General features: G+C 44.0%; 1 long non-coding RNA gene across 2 annotated transcripts in view; it reads left to right on the forward strand.

Annotated features, from left to right (window-relative positions):
* The window catches only part of LOC128349082 (uncharacterized), a 70,690-nt gene extending 48,434 nt beyond the window's left edge, over window positions 1-22,256 (forward strand). For both annotated transcript variants that reach the window (XR_008318547.1, XR_008318546.1), the window contains 2 exons: window positions 20,605-20,754; window positions 20,986-22,256. This is a non-coding gene — a long non-coding RNA (uncharacterized LOC128349082). The remainder of the gene's footprint in view (window positions 1-20,604; window positions 20,755-20,985) is intronic.
* Window positions 22,257-23,111: the final 855 nt, after the last annotated feature.

Raw genomic sequence — 23,111 nt, forward strand, 5'->3', positions numbered from 1 at the left:
TTCGAACTGGTTCGAACCAGTTAGAACCATTTTGGACACCCAAAAATTGGTAAGATGGTAGCTGGCACCCTGGGGTACCTGTCACCCAAACCCCAAAGCAATCGGACACTCGTACAATTTTTAATGAATTTTTGAAAATTATTTTTATTTTTTCTCATAGGATATAATGGGACTTCAACCAGCCCATTATTCCTTATTATGGAGCACCCATGGGTGCCAACAACCACGCAAACCCTGAAGCAATAAGAGACCCCTATGATTTTTTATGAATATTTGAAATATTTTTAATTATTTTTATCATCAAGTATAATGGGACCTGAACCAGTCCATATCCCCTATTGTGGAGCACCTAGGGGCACAAGAGCATGGTGGGTGGTAGACAGACACGGGTGCCTACCACCCACAAAACCCCAAGGCAATCGGACACTCCTCCAATTATTGGTGAATTGTTAAAGTATTTTTGAATTCCTCATAGAGAATAATTAGGATTGCAGCAAATGTATAGCTTCACGTCGGTGGGAAAGGGGTGTCGTAGAGTGAAGTGTGGTGGGTGGTAGTTCCTAGGGTGGGCCAGGAAGCTATCAGAATTATTTGAAAGGAATTGGGCAAAGGGATGATTTTTAAGTAATTTTTGAAGTTTACGCGTCTTTAATGTTTTTCTCCATAAAGAAGCATGGAGGTGTCAGCAAATGTATAGCTTCATGTCGGGGGCAAAGGGGTGGCCTAGAGCAGTGTGGGGTTGGTGGTAGTGCCGGGTAGGGGCAAGGAAGCTACCTGAATTTTTTCAAAGGATTTGGGCAGAGGGCAGATTTTTGGTGAATTGTTGAAGTTTACGCGTCTTTAAGGTTTTTCCTCATAAGGTATAATGGAGCTTTCAGCAGCCCCATAAGTGCACTTGGGGGGTGCTGGGGTGGCCCAGAGCGAGTGGTGGTGTAGTGCACATAGGGTGCAAACCACCCCCATGGGTTTCTAACCCATGGGAGTACAGGGTTCTGTTGTTTCTGAGGTATTCTGAGTGTGGATTCTATGATAGCAAATTAGAGTGGATTCATGATGTCTCATTGAAAATCTCATTTGCCATGGGTGCTCCACAATAAGGTATAATGGCCTGGTTCGAGTCCCATTATACCCTATGAGAAAAAAATAAAAATAATTTTCAAAAATTCATAAAAAATTGTACGAGTGTCCGATTGCTTTGGGGTTTGGGTGACAGGTACCCCTGGGTGCCAGCTACCATCCTACCAATTTTTGGGTGTCCGAACCAGTTGGAACCAGTTTGAATCGAACCACCCCCTGGTTCAGTTCGAATTCGAACCTGCAGCTCAAACCTGATGGCTGGTTCGGTTCGAATTTGAAACTCCGAACCACCCTGGTTCAAATTCTAACTGGTTCGAATTCTAACCGGTTCGCACATCCCTATCACTCACACACTCACTCACTCACTCACTCACTCAACAAAACCTCTGGGAAGACCACAAATAGGAGATTAAGCTATACCCATAAGACCTTAGGCCCAGACAAGGCTTTTTTCACCCTTGCCCCCTGAGATTCTTTTAACTGGAGTCAACAGAAGTGCCAAATTCATGTCAGCACCAAGGGCATAGCGGAGGGGGGACGTGCAGGGAAGGTGTGCTGGTACTTCTCGGCTTATCTGGCTGTTGGGGTGGGCATGGCCATGGGGGCTGTCATGGAGAGCGCCTGGACTACTTCTGAATTTGCAACTACATCACTGGTCAGCACACGTCATTGTTAAATTAAGAAATTTAAGAAATAAAAGTACCTTGCATAGCACATCATAAAGGACTCCAACAACTTGCAACAACTAGAAATCTTATAGAAATTATCTCCTGTCATGTATCTCAAGCAAATTACATAGATTGGAACCCAACCAATTGATTGATATTAGATCTCAAATTATACCTACAAAAGCCAAAACATTCATGACTGGACAAGTGCTGCCTAATAAAAATTAAAGACATGGGTGAGTTGAATCAAAAACTTCAAGGCTCAGACAATACTTATTGAAAGAAGGCTCTTCCTTCAAGGAGCCCAGAGAGGCTCCTTGTACATGGTTATGCTTATTCTCACAACCTTGTTAGGCTGTCTCTCAGTCAGCCTGAGAGAGAAGTGACATAATTACAGACAAAATCCAAACCACCAGCATAATTTAGTTGTAAGATCACTGTGGGGAAAACTTCCTATATGGTTCCTACAATAAGCCACAGACATTTTAGAACATATTTCTGTTTTCCTCTGGCATGGATTTATGCAAACTGAAGAATATCATGGCTTCTAAAAGGGAAAATACAGATTCTCCTCTCAAACACCACCAATTCCAAAACTACCCGTTTTAAAATTTTATATTTTATATATATATATATATATATATATATATATATATATATATATATGCATTTCCCGCCCAAAATAACTGAATATTATTAATTACTGCATTAAAATAAGGGATTTTGTTGATCAGATAAAATAAGCAGATCACAGATTGCAACAGTGAGCAGGGAACTACATTCATCCATTCTTACTTCCCCTTCTCAAACATTTATGTCTCATATGTCATAAAGCCTACAAGGTAAACCTAACATGTAAATCACACCAGATGCTGAAACCTGGTAAATCACACCAGATGCTAAAACACATTCAGTGGCTGACATACTGCACAACATTCTCTGTGTGTTTTAATGAAATGTTGCAGTTGCGAGCAGGAGGCTGTTGATTCAAGATGGCACTACCTTTCCTTTTTCCTATGAAGTTATGCAAGAGCGCTCTTACGAAGATGGACAAAATTCACAAATGGAGTTGCACAACAGATGGCCATTGGAAATCATGGCTATCCAATGCACAACTGCGTTTGTGCAATTTCACACTGTGCACCCATTTCATTAAATCACATCCAGAACATTGTGCAGTATGTCAGCCAGTAATGTTAAACTCCTCTTGCACAAATGTTCTAACTCTTAGGTAACTCTGTCTTCACTGTAAGAAACAATTCTGGATTGATGTTTCATTTGAAGGTCCAACAAATAATGGCTCAGATCAGATACAATTCATGAGAAATGTTTCAAATGAGAAATATTACGATGTGCATAATTGCACTCACATATATGGGAGCTTTCCTGATAATTTTGCACAGTTTACACAGTTACGAATATTTTTTATACCACTTTTCAACAGAAGTTCTCAAAGTGGTTTACAAAGAATAATAAATAATAAATAATAAGATGGTTGCCTTTCCCACAGGGCTCACAGTCTAAAAAAGAAATGTAAGGTAGACACCAGCAACAACCACTGGAGGGATGCTGTGCTGGGGCTGATTAGGGATAGTTGCTCTCCCCTTGCTAATCATAAGAGAACCATTACTTTAAAAGGTGCTTCTTTGCGCAGTTAGCAGGGTCATAGAGCAGTCTGGGTAAGGTTAAACACAATATTTTGTATTACACATCTAAAGGGAATGTTTGATTCCCAAGAGATCTTCTTTCTTGAGAAGCAGGAAAAGCAAACATTGACTCCAAGCCAGGAAGGCTTCCCATCGGGGGAAATTACTGCTTCTGCTCTAAATTGTCTTTAGACAGGAAATGTGTTTTCTTAGTCTCTTGGCTATGGAGAAATCCAGACAAGCAAGGGTCTTTCCCTCCAGAGTATTTGTTACTAAATTCAGACTCTGAACAATGTGTGTGATTTGATTACTGTAATTCCAAGGATTATGTTGAAATCAACAGTGTCTAAACTAAAATCCAGCCAAATGCCAGAATTAATACTATTATAACATTCGTAGAGAGCAACTATTCCATACAAGAGAAATCAAAATGGGTATGTCTTCTCCCAGCTGGATGTGTTGTTGTTTTTTACTCTTGTGGTGCTGTAGACACTCTTGAATAATGCTTGTGGCCAACCCACCTTCCAGTTGAACCGTACATACTGAAGCTATTTCCCCCCCAGGAACTGAACTGGGGTACTTGGCATGAGGATCTCATATTCAAAAGAAAGAAGTAAACATCTCACTAGCCTCATTGGATTGTGCTCATACTGTACATCTTTACAAGCCTTCAAAAGACACATTTTTTTTTACCCAGGCTTTTAGTAATCTCTGAATGTTTTAATTTTTTAAATTGCTGTTTTAATAGTTGGCTTTGTTTTGTTTTTATTGTGTTTGTTTTTGTGAACCTCCTAGAGCCTTTGGTCAATATTATTTAATATACATTAAATTAAAAAAAATATTTCTCTTAACAGACTAATATATGTTGGAGAAGGATGGTACTGTATGTTAGCTTTCAAGTTAAGCAGAACAGGCTGACATACTGCACAAGAGTGCATCAACCTAGTAATGTTGTGCTTGTGCAATTTGTATAAGTTGTGCAAGTTTCACAAATTGTGTTGCACAAGAATAAGCCCATTGTTTCAAATAGGCTTACTCTTGTGTAATGCAGTTTGTGTACATTTCACAAACACCTTGTTACTAGGTTGATGTACTCTTGTGCTGTATTACTACTATTTCTTGTTTTCACACTCTTTCATGGACTGGCCAGTTAGGTATAATGTATGTATGTATGTATGTATGTATGTATTCGATTTCTATACCGCCCTTCCAAAAATGGCTCAGGGTAGATTACACAGAGAAATAATAAATAAATAAGATGGATCCCTGTCCCCATAGGGCTCACAGTCTAAAAAGAAACACAAGATAGACACCAGCAACAGTCACTGGAGGTCCTGTGCTGGGGGTGGATAGGGCCAGTTACTCTCCCCATGCTAAATAAAGAGAATCACCATGTTAAAGGGTGCCTCTTTGCCAAGTTAACAGGGGTAATGATAAAATAGCAACAAGCTTCATTTCAAGATAGCCAGGAACCAGTTAGACTTTTAGGCAGATTAAATTAATAAAATGTGTGTTTTAGCAAAGTGTCATACTAGGGCCCAGGTCATATGTAACTTCAAACCAGAGTTAAATGGGGCAGAGTTTGGAACTGCAGTACGTCTGAACATGCGAAACCACGGTTTCAGGCCGAAAGCGACCTCCAGTTTGCCTCACCAAACTCCAAATGGATCCTTCAGTTAGCACAAAGGTTCACCGCCGAGACCTTAGATTTGGCAGCTGAGGCATTATGTATGACTCCAGATGCAGCCATAACCACGGTTTTGCGTCGATTTTTAAACCACAGTCCTAGAGGTGGCAGCGCAGACCTGCCCGATGACATGGCTGCGCCATACCTTCGGCACTTATAGCTGGCCTCTTCTCAGAGAACCAGCCCCGCCTCTCCTGTCAGCTATGCAGCTATGGATTGGCCAGGCAACAAGGACACCACCATACCCCATCCCAGACTTGTCAGCCTGTCAAGCTGCACAGTTGCTTGGGGGCATTCCCTCTTCCCACTCTGTGCCTTGCTCCTCCCACTTGGCAAGCAGGAGGGGAAAGGGACAGGATGACAGTTCTTTGCTCCTTGATAAGGAAGCAATAGCGGTGTATGCTCAAAGCACAAACACTTGTGGCTTCATAAGCAGGGCACCCCATCACAGTGCCAAGAGGGGAGTATAGGGTGGGGGGGGGATGCCCGGGGCCCACTCCAAAAGGTAGCAGCAGAAGGCAGGGATTCTTGAGCAGTCAAGTTCTATTTTTTTCACAGAAAGGTTGGTGAAGGGGGTCCCAGCCCCTTCCCCTTAGGGATTACTGGTCCCTAGGTTTGCTCATGTGGAGAACCATCTGTGAGAAGAAAGAAGAGGGTACTCTGAGATGCCCTTTGGCATGCCCACACTCCCATGGACTGCTCCCTCACAAGAGTGGCAGACCTTGGAGACTCGATATCAAGCCAGGATGCTCTATGCAGGAGAGCCACGGGGATAGGTGCTTTGGCAACTGCTGTCATGGTCTTGGCAACTGCCACCAAGTAGCTGTCACACTATGCACTCTGCCAGCCTGTGTACCCATGTCAAGATCATTCATCCTTGCTTGTGACCCTAAAGGGCAACCCCACTGTCCTGGGGCTGCTGGAAGCCTGAGCAACCCTCTCCCACTAATCCCCACAACAGGAGATCTGAATATGATGCAGTGTTGTGCCAGACCGGGGAATTTTGAATGGGCATAAAGGAACGTTGCAGATCCTGGTGTCTCCAGCATCCATGCACATGGACACGCCCTGACACATGGCCCCCTCATGACAGAGATAGCCAACATGAGCAGGGCATGCCTTCTCTGGATGGGGAGAAAATGGTTTGGATGCCCTCTCTGGATGGGGAGAAAATGGTTTGAGGGTGTGCTCCTGTCCGCGTTTAAGAGGCTGCCACAAGCAGGGATTGTGGAGCTGCCAAGTTGCCAAGTTCTATTTTTTCCACATAAAGGATGGAGATGGGGACCCCAGCCCCTTCCTTGGGGGGGTGGGATGTTAGCTCCCTAGGTTTATGAGAATGGCTGGGCAGCAGGATCACCATTGCTCCAGTGAAAGGAGTGATTCCTCCTACGTGATGAGGACAGATGCCGGCCCAGGGCAAACCATGCTAGCTCAAGAGAGTGCCAGGCCATGGGGACACCCTCACACAACTCATGAGAAGAACCATCAGAGGGGAAGAGAAAGAATTGTCAAGCAAAATTTCTAATAATGCATGATGACAAAACATCCCCTTCTCCCTTGGGCAGCTCCCTCACAAGAGTGCCAGGCCACTGGGGCTCTAAATAAAGCCAGGTTGCTGTGCTGACAGAAGCTGTGGGGAGGAGTACCCCATAGACTGTTTTCATTGTCTTGGCAGCCGCTGCTAAGATGCTGTGAAAATGTGCCACCAGGCAGCCTGTCCACCCATGTGGACATGTGTACTCTTGCTGCATCCTTGAAGGGCGACCCAGCTGTTCTGGGGCAGTTGGAAACTGAGGCCCCCCTCTCCCATGAATCCACGTGCCCGCAGATCTGCATATGGTGCTACTCGGGACTGAACTTGGGTTTTGAATTTTGAATGGGTTTAAAGGCCCATCCCTCAAACTGGTGTATCCCCCGTCATCACAACTACTTTGGGCGTGTGTGCTCATGGATGGGTGTAAAGGGCAGCTCCTGGGATACTTGATCACCAAAGTTCTATTTTTCACATTGGAAGGTTGGGAACAGGTCACTTAGCAGGCAGTGGGACAATTGCCCCCAGGTTCACCAGCTATCAAGTAAATTGGAAGGGGATTAGCCTTGCACCTTTCTGTCTACTGGGAATGTCTAAGCAGACCCGAGTTAGCTTCCAAATTAACTTCAGAGTTTCTCTGTCCAGAGACTGACCCCATTACCTTCCCTCCTTGGTTGCCTCAAACAAGCTAAAATAATCATCCCAGCAGGAAAGCAGATAAGGCACTGGAAACGCTGCTCCCCTCCCCAACAAAAGAGGTTGATGGGCCATAGGAACTCAGGAGATGAGCTCATTAAAGATACAGATTGGCTTACTGGGTCCTTCTAGTTCGACAGATATAAGTCCTTGCATGTCCATTCAGTCAATTTACAAGTTGTTCTTGACCTTTTTTTATGCCATTGTGCTTATGCTAGCACACCTAACAAAGACAAAGCATTCTTTTGAGATCCACAGGAATTCCCCTTCTCAGGAAGGAGGAGGCATCAGCATTTTGAGTTAGGGCACATTTTGGGCTATAACTGGCCCTGGTTTCATGAACCAGTGGGCATCCTTTGGTCTCTACACCTTGGAGCCACCTGCTGTTTGGGCAAAAACCTGACACCTACCATATCATCTGGCCATGTTTTGCTTGTTGCACCATTCCTGCTCTCAGCCTCCAGATCGGCCTTCCTCACTGGCCTGATCTGCCCAGCATGCCTCGCTGCTACAAGAAGCTGCCTACACAAGACCATAACCTTCTTTGGTATTTATCCCTGCTGCCTAACCCCCGAATAACATTCGGTTCTCCACTGATGCCTCCCAGCTCCCCGTCCATTCCAGAAGAAAGTGGTCCTCCCGTTGCATCAGAGTCATAAGGAGTGAGGTAGCATAATAACTACTGTGCCCCTCTGCGCCTCTCCCTATCTCTGTTCTTTCCTAGATCCAAAAATCTGTTTCTCTGAAGCCTTCTTTCTCTAGCCAGCCTCGAGTTCATTTAATTTGAACACAAAGCTCAACTTGTCTCTTTCCAAGTTACCTGGTTAATCCCTGTGACATATTTTAGTAATAATATTGCCTTCATCAACTCTTTTTTCTGCTGTACCCCTAAACCTTTCAATAAACCAACTGTATTCATGAACCTCAACCTACTCTCTATCAGTTCATTTCCTCGGGACCAGAACTTTGCACAAATTTATTCTGATGTGGAATGCTCCACTCTAGCTTGTTAATTCCCACACACAAACCTGAACGCATTTAGGGGTGTTTCACCAGTCAGCCTGGAGCACATCCATTAACATGCCTGATGGTAAAACATCCCCACCTCCCACCAATCACTCCCTCATGAGAGCAACAAGTCATTAGGGCTCTATATCGAGCCAGGGTTCTGTGTGGAGGAAAGCCAGAGGGAGGCGTACCCCAGAGACTGCTTTCTTTGTCTTGGTGGCTGCTATCAAGTAGAGTGTGCCCTCTGCACATGTGGACATATGTATCCTTGCCTGTTTTCTGAAATGGCAACAATGCTACCCTTGGGTCACTTGAAAATGGGGGCCACCCTCTCCCACCATTCCCCCTGATGGCAGATTTGCATATGACACAATGCTTGACTGAGACCTTGACTTTTTGAATGGGTTTAAAGGTCCATCCCAGTATATCCCCCTTCTGTGCACACGGCCAGGCTATGGCACATGGAGCATCTAGATGTACTTGGGGTGCATGCAAGTCTCCACATGGAGTGAGGATGAGGATTTTTAGCAGGGTCTATTTTATCTTTTACCATTGAGAGCTGGGTGGGTGGGCTTGCTCAACTCATGAGCTTGTAGTCCATGGGTTTGCCAGTGCCCTTGCAAGGGCACAGCCTTGCCCAGAAGACTGGCACTCTCATGAGAGGGTGAGCCCACTTGGCAGCAAGCTGCCAGTAAGCAGGATTTTGGTTGGGTCTGCATGGACCGCTTTGCTGTGGTTACCCCTTGCAACATCATCCCAGGATACGGTGCAACAGTCCCCCTAGCATCCTTTGCCCACCCTCATCTACATATCCCTTCCCCTCCTAGAGTAACAAGGAAATATTCCACTACCTCCCCCCCACCCCCAATTTTGTGCTTGTGCAGGACTATCAGGATCCTGGGGGGTGGGGCGGTGCCATTGCTTGCAGAAGAAGCGTTTGCCCAGTCTGCCCATGTAGCTTGCTGGGATCTGCCTCGGAGGCCGAGCAGCAGGGAGGGGTTTTTCTCTCCTGGAACTGGAGTCTGGTGGGCTGCAGTTTGATGTGATGGGATTTGGGTTTTAAGATTGAAACCGCAGGTTTGCCATATGACCTTGGGCTTGGCCTGTTTAACACTGAATAAGGGAGGAAAAGCAAAGGCTATAGTTAGAGTCCCACAATGCTATCAGTCAGTCAGGATGCATTAACACTCATTTGCTGGAAAGTAGCAGACCCTTTTATATATTATACAATTAGGTTTAGCCTCTTTCTTTTTGCCTGCTCCCACACCTAGTACTTCTGTAGAGTACCTTGCTGACACCAAAGGCTAGATCACAACCCACTCCTCACTGAAATCAGCAGCAGTGGTACTATTAAGACCAGTGAAATGTGATTCTACTTCTGTTACCTAATTCCATGCATGTTTATCCAGAAGTAAATCCCACAGATATGACTTTTTGAAAAAGTAAGAGTGCATAGGATTGCCACTTCAACTATACACTTGAAATAATTTCACACTACATATTAGGGTTTTAAAAAATAATTTTCTCCAGAAAACATTTACTGTACATACCACATAGCAGGAACAAATAATGCTTATTATGCATTTTATGTGTGAATCTACCTAAGTTCTAACCTGCCCACCCGGTCGGTAGTGGTGGTGGGGTGCTCTCTGTTGTATCATTACAGAAAAAAAGAGGAAAACCCCATTCCCATCTGAATGGCAAATTCTGTCTATGTTTGATTGCAGGAAAATCTTGCTTATAGGGATGAGTTTCATTTCTAATCTTCTTAGCTATGGAAGTCCAGCAGTAGCCAATTCAGGATGGAATGGTATACATTGTTGCTCTCATTTAGCTTGTCTGCCTGACAGATGAACGTTGGTGGAATTACTTTGTGGGTTCAGGCTTGAGGGTCTGGAGCCATAAACCAAATTTTCATATAGAATACATGTCTTCCAAGGGTGGCATATATGTTTTATTTTCATGAGTTATAGCAGCCACTTTATTCCAAAATGGCCTGGCCACGACTGATGAGGAGTGGTGGCAGTACTGGGGAGAAAGAGAAATGAGTCCAAAGCAAATGTAGAGCTATGCACCGCATTTATTTCATATTAGTTCATTCCTTCTTTTTTAGCTGGTTTAAAATCCACATTAAGCACTCTTATGACATAAAATGCTGCTAAATATTGTTCCTGTCTGTGTGTCTATTTATTATTTTCTGTGTAAACTACTCTGAGAACTTTTGTTAAAAAGCGGTATATAAATATTTTTTATAGTTGTGGTGGTGTTTGTCAGAAATCAGTGCAAATAGCAGTGAAACTCAATAACTTGTACAGAAGCTTTGTTTTGGAGAAAAGACGGCCCACTTTTAACTATGGTAATAATAATATTTCCCTTTCGGTTCTCATGTCTACATACTGCAGTCATTCCCAACCCATTAGCTACAGGATGTGATTCCCAGCTAAGCTATTTTTAGAATCACTGATGACTGTAATTTACAAACTTGTGGAATCTTCAGAATGAGAACTTCCCATGAACTCTTGCTAGTCACCTAGGCCCAGACTAAATGTTATGAAGAACATATGGTTGTTACTGGCATGCGTATCTTGCTTACACCTCTAGAGTAATACTTAGTTAAAGTAGACATGTGATATGACATCATTGTGCTTCCTGTTGCCCCAGTCACTTCATTGGCTGCTACTTGCAAGGGTGGGGGCAGGGCAGGGGCCTCATAATGATGCCACTAATGTTGCAATTTGTTTAACCAATTGATGTTGCATCTTAACGAAACATTAGTGAGATGATGTATGTTGGCATGCAGCTCCATGTCCCTTATAACATGTTGTCAACTTTATTAGACTTCAGAACTGTTCCGAGTTTGCTATTCACAGTACTAGATAGTATGTATTAACCTAAACTAATGTGGACTACTGGATATTGGGTACTAACCTAATAATCTGCATCTACTGGGATTCAACAGTAGGACGAATGCTCTTGTAATCTGAACATTTAAGATTTTCCCATACCAAGACAGCATGATCTAAATATACAGCACTTAAATATAACATGCAGTTGAGTCTGAGATTCCTTTTCACATCCACAGTTGGGAGAAAAGTCTGAGAGTTTGTTCAAGGAATGCTACAACTTCTGACAGTATAAGCTCTTTGTTTTTATACATGATATAAGTAAAAAGTAAAGTGTGCCGTTGAGTCAATTTCGACTCCTGGCGCCCACAGAGCCCTGTGGTTTTCTTTGTTAGAATAAAGGAGGGGTTTGCCATTGCCTCCTCCCACGCAGTATGAGATGATGCCTTTCAGCATCTTCCTTTATCTTTGCTGCCCGATATAGTACCAGCGGGGATTCAAACTGGCAACCTTCTGCTTGTTAGTCAAGCATTTCCCTGATGTGACACTTACGGTATAACTAGAATATATTTAAATAATTAAATAGAAATATATTAAATATAATTATAGTTTAATATAATTATATTAAATATTATTTAATATAATTATATTAAATATAATATATTATATATATTATTATTTATATTAAATAGAAATTATATTTATATTTTATATAAATATAAAAATAAATATAAAATAGATTTTATTTAAATAATCTATTTAAAATAAATAAAAAGTTGGTGCATATCAAAATTTGACAGTGCTTCCTTTTAAAGACCAAAAATACTTTTTCTCTTTTAAAATCGCAATGTGAACTTTTAATAGTGTCTGTTCTCTCTCACTTTCATTTTGCATGTAAGAGTATTTGTGTGTGTAGGACAAAAGTCACTAGGCTGAACTTTTCATTGGCTTGGCAACCTCTGTTGGCAATGGTCTAGATTGTCTGGGTTTGCTACTACTTATTCTGTCTACATTTATAGAAAGATAAAGCTAAATTTATTGCAGCCACAAAGCTGAATTCAATTCTCTATTGCATGAATAAATAGGCTGCATTTAAAGTGACCTCTCTTTTTTTACAGTGACCTCTATTTACAGTGACTTCTTTCAAAACTCTGACAAAGGATAATATGGGCAGTTTATGTCTTTGTTTTGCTATTCATTGTGATGTAATTGCTTATTGTACAGTTTTCATTGCTATTTTTCCCCCCTGAAGGCTGGAAGCTTTTGCTTGTAAGTTTGATCTAGGCAGGCTCATCTAAGCACTGGGTCACATACTACCCTCCCCATTTTATGGAGGGATATAGGCAAGGCTGGCTGCAGAAGAGGGGGCAGATGGGGCAAGTCCCCCCTGACAAGCCATTTGCTCCAATCTGGACCCACCATATCTGTTTCGGAAATCTAACATGTGTGACAGAGCTCATCTTCCCAGAAATGCACGCTGTCCCTCTGGTGCTCCTCAGTGTTTTTTCTAGTGCCACCACTAAATGTAGGTATCACATTCACCACAGCTTTAGGCTCCTTTCCTGATTGATGGAGAGATCATCTGCAACAGTTGTGGCAGATAGAACATGTGCCAAAGGATGCCAAGAAAGTTGCTCACCTAACAGCAGTAAACAATGAGCAATCAACCCCTCTCCTTTTCCAAATTGATAGTTTCCCCATGACTTCACAATATTATCCACCCAGTACAGTGGATGGAATTGCTAGCTTCCTGTATATAAGGATACTATAAACACTCCAGGCTTTTGCAAACCATGATCTTGTTTACTTCTATTTGTTAAGCCTTCCATTGCAGTCAATAGAGAGAGTGACTTAAGTAGACCATTCATCCCACCTTAGCAAACATTAGTCTAAGAATAATGTAGGAAATTCCCCCTCCTCCAAAGTATTCAGTTGTTAGGGTAGTGTTAAGCAGATATGTTTGTATTACTAGCTGACGTTAACAGAGGTGCACTTAGATAATTCTGGAGCCTGGACCTAAGGGCCTTTGGAGCCCCCCCCCACCGCAAATTAAGTATCATCATGCTCGGCTGGGTGACCACACCACCTGGGACAGACTAAAGAGGATTTGGGGCCCCCAGGGGCTGTGGAGGCCCTGGACTTCGGCCTGGAAGTCCAGAGGTAAGATCGCCTCTGGATGTTCAAAGTTAATCATCCTGATCCAGCAAAGGCAATCAACGTGCAGAAGGAGGCCTTGATATGTAGACAATATATATGTATGCAGTCCTGCATGCACAAAAGAATATTGTATGAGAAGAAACTTCACATCTGTCACCTGGGATATTTGTACATGGACCTGTTGCAATGAGTATGCACTAGCCAGAGATGACCCTGTCACCTATTGCAATGGCAGAGGCATCCGCTTCCATCAACAGGTGACTAGCACTGTTTAGGCAAATGTTGTTGGGTACTTATTTGGCAGGTCAGATTCTTGGGAGAAGCAGTTTGGAAGGGAATTAATCTGTTGCCGGGCATAAAGATTTCTGAACCAGGGCCCACACCTAAAACTGAAATGATAAATATTCCGACTGTATCCATAATTTAATAAATGTTTATTCTGTTATGCATGTTTGAATAAAAAATTTGACTCCATTCAACTCTGCATTTTGACTTAAAGTGCAAATATCAGTATACCAAACTGACATTGTATAGAGCTCATTCTCACAATAAGAAATCAGAGGGTAGGAGGCAGTTAAGGGATCTACTGCTGATAATGAGAACCCATGAACCTGGGAAGCCCACCTATCCAGCCCATTCAAACCTGTGAAGCCCAAATTTTGTACCTTGATTTTAACCAAGGTTGGAGGAAAAGAGAAGTCCTCATACCTTGGTCGTGTGGATGCATTCCCTGTTTTAAACACCTTGAGGCTGTCGATGATCATCTTTATCATAGAGTCCCAAGGCCAGAGGGGCCAGGCAGAGTACAGCACCTCAGAACAGCAGTATTTATTTTTATTTATAGTTGCATTTATATACCGCCTTTCGTTAAAAGACAACCCCAAGGCGGTTGACAAAAGTTAAAACATACAATAAAAAGGCAATAAAAACATCAAGCTAATAAATATAAAAACATATAAAATACAGGCATAAAAACAATACAACAGGTAAAAACACACAGAAGCAGCAGTAAAAACGATTATGTAAAAGCCTGGGTAAAAAGCCAAGTTTTAACAAGCTTTCTAAAAGCTGTGATGGAGTCCGAGGAGCGAATGGCCACTGGGAGAGCATTCCAAAGTCTGGGAGCAGCAACAGAGAAGGCCCTGTCCCGAGTGCACAACAGCCGGGCCTCTCTCATTGTCGGCACCCGGAGCAGGGCCCCCTCAGATGTTCTCGTCAAGCAGGCAGCAACCCTTGGGAGCAGGCGGTCCCTCAAATATCCCGGGCCCAAACCATTAAGGGCTTTAAAGGTCAAAAACAGCACCTTGAATTGGACCCGGAAACGAACCGGCAGCCAGTGCAACTCTTTCAGAATGGGGGTGATGTGCTCCCAACGGGCAGCTCCGGATAAAACCCTTGCTGCCGCGTTTTGCACTAGCTGCAGTTTCCGGATATTGTTCAAGGGCAGCCCCACGTAGCACGTGTTACAGTAATCCAGCCGCGACGTGACTAAGGCATGGGTAACCGTGGCCAGATCTGCCTTCTCAAGAAAGGGACGCAGCTGGCACACTAGCCGAAGCTGTACAAAGGCACCCCTGGCCACCGCCTCCACCTGAGCTTTCAAAAGCAGATCCGGGTCCAGTAGTACCCCCAAGCTGCGTATTTGTTCCTTCAAGGGGAGTGCAACCCCATCCAGAACCGGTAAAATCTCCTCATCCCGATTGGCTCTCCTACTGACCAACAGTACCTCTGTCTTATCCGGATTCAATTTCAGTTTATTAGCCCACATCCAACCTATCACGGGCTCCAGCCCCTGATTCAGGACATCCACCGCCTCCCTAGGATCAGATGACAAGGAGAGATACTGCTGAGTATCATCCGCATATTGCTGACAACTCAGTCCAAGTCCCCGGATGACCTCTCCCAGTGGCTGCATGTAGATGTTAAACAGCATGGGGGACAAGACTGATCCCTGCGGGACCCCACAGGCCAACGGCCATGAGGCTGAGCAGTAGTCCCCCAGCACCACCTTCTGGACCCTCCCCCCAAGAAAGAACCAGAACCACTGCAACGCAGTGCCTCCGATTCCCATATTCGAGAGGTGGCCCAGAAGGATACCATGGTCGATGGTATCGAACGCCGCCAAGAGGTCCAGCAGAACCAACAGGGACGCACTCCCCCTGTCTAGTTCCTGGCATAGGTCATCCACTAGAGCGACCAAGGCAGTCTCAGTCCCATACCCGGGGCGGAAGCAGATTGAAAAGGGTCCAGATAATCCGTATCATCCAAGACCCTCTGCAGCTGGAACGCCACCACATGCTCTGTCATCTTGCCCCAAAAAGGCAGGTTAGAGACCGGTCTATAATTGTCCAGTTTGGAGGGATCAAAGGTCTTTTTAAATAATGGTCTTGCCACCGCCTCCTTGAGGCACGATGGCATCCTGCCCTCCCTTAATGAAGCATTAATAGTCACCTCCAACCATCTACCTGTACCCTCCCTGGCAGCTTTTATTAGCCATGAAGGGCAAGGGTCAAGAGCACACGAAGTCGCCCGCACACTGCCCAGGATCTTGTCCACATCCTCAGGCCACACCAACTGAAAAGAATCCAACACAACGGGACCAGATGGTACCTCAGTACAGCAGCAGATCTTCTCTGCCTGGTCCCTTTAGTCTCAGGAATCTATGATAAAGATGGCCACTCGCAGGCCCAGCTTTGTTTTCCCTTTCCGGAGCACCATGATCCTCAGCTGTCTGAGTGGTGAGTTAGCAGAGACACTCAGAGCCTCTGCTTGTGTGTTGAGAACTGGGTGTGGGCTCTTCCCTCCCACAAACCTCCCTCAGATGGCCATGTGTATTACCTCATATATTTTTCATATATATTTATTTGATAATAGCTTTACGTTATAAATTCAATAGTTAAACTGAATTCCCTTGTATTGCTTACTGTGGAAAGACTATTTTAGATATGACTTAACCAAGCCAAGGGTTGTGTTAGATTAGTCTGATTGTTTGATTACTTAGCAGACCAATCAAATACACAATTTCCCAAATAATTGCATAAACAGCAAAGAGCAAACTAATTGTGAACTCACATTTCAGCCTTGTTAAAATCTGGATTAATGTAATTAAATGTAACAAAGTTTCCACAAACATTTTCATATTGTTATCTAATTTGAAATATGATCTAAATATGTGTTTAAAGAAACAAAGCTTCAATATTTAATTTCTTCCCAGCTGCACCTCTCCTGATCTTCCATATATTTTTAAAAACATGATAATAATGCTGAGAATAATACTACATACTTTAAAAAGAAAACTCCAACAACTTATTAAGCCAAGACCAGTGGCCTAAGGCAGCAGCTTTGGCCAATCTGTGATCTATGGTTGCATTCTTATGATCCAGGCAATTGTAGTTAAAGGGTTAACTATGATTGATGAACTGGGTGCGCTCCCATGGAGCATGATGTGAGGCGTGTGCTTTAGTGCAAATCATAGTCCCACCACCATGGTTAACTAGGATTAAACTATGATTGGTAACTATGAAGTTACCATGGTAGTTTAATCCTAGTTAACCGTGGTTGCAAAACTACAACTAGTGCTAAAATGTACATTCTCACATCATGCTCCAAGGGAGCATGTCTGGCTCACTGAACATAATTAAACCTTTAGCTACAAAAGTGGGTTGTGAGAATGCAGTCTATATCTTCAAATCTCAATATTCTGAATATATAGTGTTATTGTTGATGTGCCATTGGCTGTATTTTTAAAATCCTCATAACTGAAATAATTGTAAAAAATACGTTTTTGATCAAAGAATATAGCTTTAATGTAACTATATTCATTTTATTAATACAGCTTTAATGTAGCACATGTCATGGTCTTCTTCACTGAGAGACAGGGCCATAGTTTAGTGGTAGAGAATCTGCTTTGCATGCAGAAGGTCCCACGTTCAATCACTGGCCTCTCCAGATAGGGCTTGGAAAGGCTTGCATCTGAAACCTTGCACAGCCTCTAGCAGTCAGTATAGCACTGGAAGCATTTTGACTGATGTCAGTCCCAGAAGTACAAACAACAGAATGAAGCCAAAAGGGAATGGAAGTATTGAAGGTGCAGGAGAAATTAGCGAACAGGGCTGATTCTCTTACGTTTTTGATAAACAATGATGGTGAAAAAGTTACCTTGTCTGCAAATTCATTTCCTAGTTGGGCAGTGGTGGCAGAAACAGAGAATGCATTCAAAATTAATGAGAAGGGACTGAAAAATATTGGGATCAACAAACTTCAGCAGCTCCCTATAAAGGCACACTAGGGGTGCACAAAACTGGAAAACCCAATTCAGTTCGAGTCAAACGGGACTCAAACTGAACTGTGTCTGATCCAGTTTTGTGCAAACTGGAGCTGGGCCTGGTCCAGCTCGAGTCTGAACCATTTTGGGCCCACCTCAAGGTAGGGGAAACAATTTTTTTAAATGGCAGACTTACCGCCATTGCAGGGCCTCAAGGGTGCTGCCATGGCTGCGGGAGGTCTTTGGCAATTCACCCCTCCCCTACCAGCCTCTCCCCAGTCTCAAAAGGGCCATTTTGGCCTGCTCTGCATCGGTGATGGCCATTTTGGAGGCCGCCATGCAACATGCTATCAAAAGAATCTACACTCAGAACACCACAGAAACAACAAAACTCAGTACTCCATGGGTTAGCAGCCCATGGGGGTGCTTGGCACCCTTGCTCTGGGCCATCCCAGCACCCCCCAAGTGCAATTATGGGGCTGCTGAAACCTCCATTTTTCCCTATGAAGAAAAACCTTAAAGCCACTTGTGGGGTGCTGGGGTGGCCCAGAGTGAGTGGTGGTCTAGTGCACAGAGGGTGACAACCACCCCCATGGGTTGCTAACCCATGGAGTACTGGGTTTTGTTGTTTCTGAAGTGTTCTGAGTGTAGATTCTTTGGTAGTATACAAGATTTTCAATGACAAACCATGAATCCACTCTCATTGCAAACCTTAAAGACACATAAACTTCAAAAATCACTTAAAAATCAGCCCTTTGCCCAATTCCTTTCAAATAATTCTGATAGTTTCCTGGCCCTCCTTGGGCACTACCACCCACCACACTCTGCTTTAGGCCACTCCTTTGCCCCCGATGTGAAGCTATACATTTGCTGACACCTCCATGCTTCTTTATGGAGAAAAACCTTAAAGATGTGTAAACTTCAAAATTCACTTAAAAATCAGCCTTTTGCCCAATTCCTTTCAAATAATTCTGATAGCTTCCTTGCCCACATTGGGAACTACCACACACCACACTCTGCTCTAGGACACCCCTTCCCCCCCGACGTGAAGCTATACATTTGCTGCAATTCTCATTATTCCCTATGAGGAATTCAAAAATACTTTTAAAATCCACCAATAATCGGAGGAGTGTCCGATTGCCTTGGGGTTTTGTGGGTGGTAGGCACCCCTGAGTGCCTACCACCCACCCCACTTTTGTGCCCCTAGGTGCTCCACAATAGGGGATAATGGGCTGGTTCAGGTCCCATTATACCCTATGAGAAAATAATTTAAAATATTTCAAATATTCATAAAAATCGTAGGAGTGTCTGATTGCTTTGGGGTTTGGGTGGTTGTTGGCACCCATGGGTGATACACAATAGGGAATAATGGTATAGTTCGAGTCCCATTATACCCTATGTGAAAAAAATAAATATATATTTCAGAAATTCATGAAAAATCATATGAATGTCCGATTGCTTTGGAGTTTGGGTGGTAGGTACCCATGGGTGCCAGCTACCACTCCACCCATTTTTGGAGGTTTGAACTGGTCCAAACTGGTTCAAATCAAACCACCCCCTGTTTGGTTCGAACTCAAACCTGCAGCTCGAACCTGATGGCTTGTTTGGTTCGAATTCAAACCTTTGAACCACCCCAGTTCATATTCAAACCAGTTCACACATCCCTAATTTCCTTGGCATTGCTGATGCACAAGAGTGAGGCAAAATGGGCATATGTGCTGCCATGAAGCTGTTACCAGAACTGCTGCAGAATTCTGGATTGACACTCTATGTTTTTGGGCTAATGTGGGGAAATCATCTTGGCTATGGGGGGAAGCAATCTGTACAGTTTTAATCCGAGCAACGTTTTGGTCTGGAAATGACGAGGAAGCGTAGATGCAGTTTAAAGATTTATTCAGGGGTAAAACGGGGGCACAGGAAATGAAAAAGAATTGGTCAGTCAAAGCAATAAAAACTAGCAGTCAACAAGAATCTCATGAAGAAGAATTTTAGCTTAAGATCCAAATTGTAAATAAATCCACTTAAGCCTTGTTGTAGAACGGGCTGAGAAATGGAAGAGACAAAAGGGGACAAGGAGATCCAGAGAGGCTGAAGGATAGTCTACCTATCCTTGTCCAGCAGTGCATTTGTTGCACTTGTAGCGTGGGTATCCTCACAAGTGGAAGGCAGCAGAAAAGCAGGAAGAAGAAGAAAAGTCAAGTGGCATAGAGTTACCATTCTTGAGAACCCGACTGCTGTAAATCCAGGCAGACCCCAATTCCAATTCCAGTACAGGTTCTGAGATCACATGCCAACTGGGGCAGGAGTACTTGTACTCCAAAACATGGCAAGGGGCAATGCATAGATCATACTTCCATACTGGATGGAGTGAAACTCATGTGGGACACAGAAGTTCATAGCTGCATGAACTAGTCAACTTGGGCGTAGTCCCAAGGAACAAAAGTCTGGAAATGGCTTGGGTGATGTGTATGTGCAGGTTTGAATGGGTGACCTTAAATGCTTATCTGTGAGCCAGGATGTCTCTCGAGCTGGAGAGATAAGTTTTTCTTAAATATTAATTACTTTGTTCCTTGGTTCTTGCCAGCTCATTAGGTTGTTGACAGTGGGATGGGGATGCTCAAATCTACTTACCAGAGTTAGTGCAAAGGAGAGTTTTCTCTTGCAGGAGGGAGTTAGCTATTTCTCCTGAGAATATGTTTTTAACCTGAAGTTGATAGAGAGTCAAAGAGAGGTTTGGGGGATAACTCCCTTTCAGTCTTTGTTGCTATGACCTCAGGGTAGGATTGCCCCATGTCTTGCTTATGCTAAGTGGCCATTTGTAAGCATTGCCATGTATGAGCATGTGCAGAGTTCATGATCCCATGAGCTCAGGTATCCAAAATGGAAGCTGTGGTCTCACAGTTCCAAATTATATAGAGGTGCTGTTTGCAGCTCCAGGATAAGCCGTTTTGGCAACAAAGCTTGCATGCTCAAATACTGCAGGAAAACCAGAGTGTAGAAAGATTTTCACCTTCATGTCCTCTTTAGTTACAGATGGATCAAATGCCAACATGGAGTATAAGAATGGCCTGTGGACCAGGCAGGAAAGCCTGCACGCACAGTGCTTGCAGCCCTGAGCTTGCAGACCTCCTCAAGATTTGGCATGCTGCGCAAATGTCCAGTCTGGCATGGCAGTCTGTAAGTGACTCAGCTGTGGAAGTGACTCATCTTTTTCATTAGCTGATTGGGAAGTGCTTTTTCTTCCACAAGTCAGGGCTATGCACCCATGGTCTCTGACAAGCAGCTGCTAACAAAAACATGAATCTGATGAGACCACTAAAGATTTTTGAGGTTCAATGCACAGAATTCACCTCCAGTCTTCTCAATACCATTCTAACCTCCTGTCATGCACTTGTTGTTTTCTTCCAGAACTCAAGAGAAAAGTCAGCAAAATGGGTTCTTCACTTCCTCACAAGGACTGAGAATCTCAAACCGCTGCTTTTCCTGGCTGGCACTCTCACTGTATTCTTCTGATTTCAGCAGGACCTTCAATCAGATTTGGTGATCTTAGATGTAGACACATCTTCTGTGGAGAACAATGTGCACAGATTGAAAGAGTCACCACTACTGGGGGGAAGTACTTCAGAGCAGCAGTATAGGGATGCCATTCTTTTGTTTAGTAGATATGTTCCTGGCAGTGGGGTGGGGTCGTGTGTGATGGGATGGTAGGGGTGTATGAGCTGGCTCAAAAACAAGCTGGCTTGAGCTCAAACCTGCTTTGCTCGGAAGTTCAACCTTGAGCTGAGCCAGGGTTGAACCAAACTGGCTGAGCCAGTTTGGGCCCAGTTCAAGGGTGGCAGGGGGTCGATAAAACTGAGTTTTAAAAGTAATGACTTACCACCATGGAAGGCTGTGGTGGCCTCAGTGAGGATGCTGCAGCAGTTCCCCTCCCGCACTGGCCTCCCCTCAAGTTTACTTGGGTTGGTTCTGCCTGTTTTGGGTCATTTCAGCCTTCTGTGCATGCACAGTGGTCATTTTTGGGGCCATCACACATGCGCACTGGCCCAAACGATGTGCACTGCATGTGCACAGAGAGCTGAATGGGCCCTGAAACTGGCCAAACAAGCTCAGGGAGACTTGACGGAGGCTGGTGGGGAGAGGGGGAGCCACCAGAGGACACCCCTCCCCCCGTGGCTGGAGCAGCACCCCTGAGGCCACCACAGCCCTAAGCAGCGTTAAGTCATTACTTTTAAAACTCAATTTTATCGCACCACCACCACCTTTGAGCCGGGCTCAAAGCAGCTTGAATTCGAACTGAACTGGGCCCGGCTTGAGGGGATGCCAAAACCGAACGTGCTTGGTCTGGTTCGAATCTGGTTCAGATTTGAACCAAACTGGCCAAAGTGGTTTTGAGCACATCCCTATGGGATGGCTGTAAATATTAATTGGGTGGGGACTAGTGTGTCCAAAAGAATGTGCAAGAAAAATGCACAGGTGTGTAGAAGTAGCATGTGCTATATGAGCAAACAATATACATAGATAGTGCAAATGCATCTCAATTACTGACCCACCAACTCCAAAATTTACCAGCTGCTAGCCAAAATTTATCAGACTCTGTCCCTCCAGCATTATTTCTGCAGATGTTCTTATTCTGTACCATATACAAATTTACAAAAAAAAAAACCCTTAAAAAACAACAACAACCCTGGTCTGTACTCTGTTTTCTCCTCAGACGGGGTGGTTTTTCTCAGTTTCCAGCAAAGAGCAAAATTCATTTTCTAAGTAAGTTTTTACATCTCAGCAGGGATGACAGGATTCACTTATGCATGTTCTACACCATTATTTGGCTGTGCCACAAAGAGCTGACGACATGTCAAAAGGCAGAGAGAGTACAAAGTGAAGAAGCAACTTTTCTATGCATCTCACATCCTTCCAGTATGCACACGGGATATGATCCCACCACAGATAAGCACCTTTGAATCTCTTTGTTTTCCACAGGAGAGTTAAGCACACGTACTTAGACCTTTCCTCTTTGAAATCAGTGGGCATTAAAAATAGTGAACTTGGGCTGGATCATGCACACAGTGATTCAGCAAAGAAAATGTTGCTCTATTAAAAGAGTAATTGCAGGAATAAAGGCATTAAAGAATAATTACATTATTTGCATTCTATAACACCTAAGTCACTGAGGCTGTAATCCTAGAAGCAGTGGCACAGCCATCTTTGGACAAGTAGGGGGCGGGGGACGACAGAAGCCCAGAGCTGTTGGTCTTTAGAAAGGTGCCTTCTTCCCCCTCCCCACGTTGTGTGCTTGCTGTTTCCCACTGGTTACTTTCTAGGGCCCAGCGCTGGCTCACTTCCCCACCTGAGTCAGAACAGGCGGCCCCTTTAAGCAAGCCAGTTCTCACACTGGCATGGGGCAGAATGGTCATGTCATCAGATGGCGTGACCAGCGCGGAGATGATGCCAAATATGGCACTCGACCCCAACAGGTAGGTGCTGTCTGGAAAAGGAAAGCTGATAGCAGGCTGGTGGGTGATGGCAGCAGGGGGGCT

This window comes from Hemicordylus capensis, chromosome 3 (assembly GCF_027244095.1).
Source record: "Hemicordylus capensis ecotype Gifberg chromosome 3, rHemCap1.1.pri, whole genome shotgun sequence".
NCBI lineage: Eukaryota > Metazoa > Chordata > Lepidosauria > Squamata > Cordylidae > Hemicordylus > Hemicordylus capensis.